The following is a 1,358-nucleotide window of genomic DNA, read 5'->3' as shown; positions in this document are numbered from 1 at the left end:
TGGGACAGAGTCCTCATCTCGACCATCGTGAGTGTTCCTGGGTTACTCACCTGCTGGTTTTTCGGTCCTCTGCCTGGTTCCGACCTACCCTCTGCCAGGTACGGCTGCCTCATCCACAGCTTTATTCTGGGCCCTCGGATTTTCCCCAAGCCCCTCAAAGACTGCCATTCCCCTTTTGAATTGAACTGTGTTTATTTACCTGCATCTAATAACAATAAAAGTCATTACCAATCATCGGTCCTAGTCGGTGCTGCTTTTGGGTCCAAACCTCACTCATTACAGTTTTCACGTTTCCAGCGATTGGATCGGCTGTATTCTTCTTTAAAGCTTTCTGTGTGTCTCCAAAATGTCAGCATTTACATTAAGTGTGATTTCTACACAGAACACTTCAGGATAAGTTTTCGTGTCTATTTGAGTAGCATTCATGAAGAATATGATGGATTTCATGTTTCATGTCATAAAGTTATCAGTTACACCTGAGAATGCAATAATGTTCAATAGCGCTGCTTAAGGTTCCAGATCGGCTCTATTCCTCCTTAGAAGCTGTCTCTGTGTCTGAGAACTGAGTTTTTCTCACTCGTTGTCCTGTCTGTACAGAACACTTCAGGATAAGTTTTCCTGTCTATTTGAGTAGCATTCATGAAGAATATGATGGATTTCATGTTTCATGTCATAAAGTTATCAGTTACACCTGAGAATGCAATACTGTTCAATAGCGCTGTTTAAGGGTCTACATCGGCTCTATTCCTCCTTAGAAGATGTCTCTCTGTCTGAGAACTGAGTTTTTCTCACTCGTTGTCTTGTCTGTACAGAACACTTCAGGATAAGTTTTCCTGTCTATTTGAGTAGTATTCATGAAGAATATGATGGATTTCATGTTTACATGTCATAAAGTTATCAGTTACACCTGAGAATGCAATACTGTTCAATAGCGCTGTTTAAGGGTATAGATCGGCTCTATTCTTCGTTAAAGCTGTCTGTATTTCTCCAAAATCTCAGCATTCACATTAAGTGTGATTTCTACACAGAACACTTCAGGATAATTTCTCCTGTCTATTTGAGTAGCATTCATGAAGAATATGATGGATTTCATGTTTACATGTCATAAAGTTATCAGTTACACCTGAGAATGCAATACTGTTCAATAATGCTGTTTTCACCGTTCCAGCCATTGGATCGGCTCTATTCTTCGTTAAAGCTGTCTGTGTGTCTCCAAAATCTCAGCATTCACATTTATTTGGATTTCTACACAGAACACTTCAGGATAAGTTTTCCTGTCTATTTGAGTAGTATTCATGAAGAATATGATGGATTTCATGTTTACATGTCATAAAGTTATCAGTTACACCTGAGAATGC

Source organism: Seriola lalandi, unplaced genomic scaffold, assembly GCF_002814215.2.
Source record: "Seriola lalandi dorsalis isolate HSWRI2012SDOR001 ecotype SW California unplaced genomic scaffold, Sedor1 jcf7180002054850, whole genome shotgun sequence".
NCBI classification, from domain to species: domain Eukaryota; kingdom Metazoa; phylum Chordata; class Actinopteri; order Carangiformes; family Carangidae; genus Seriola; species Seriola lalandi.
The sequence above is the reverse complement of the archived record's forward strand: the minus strand, read 5'-3'. Positions refer to the sequence as shown.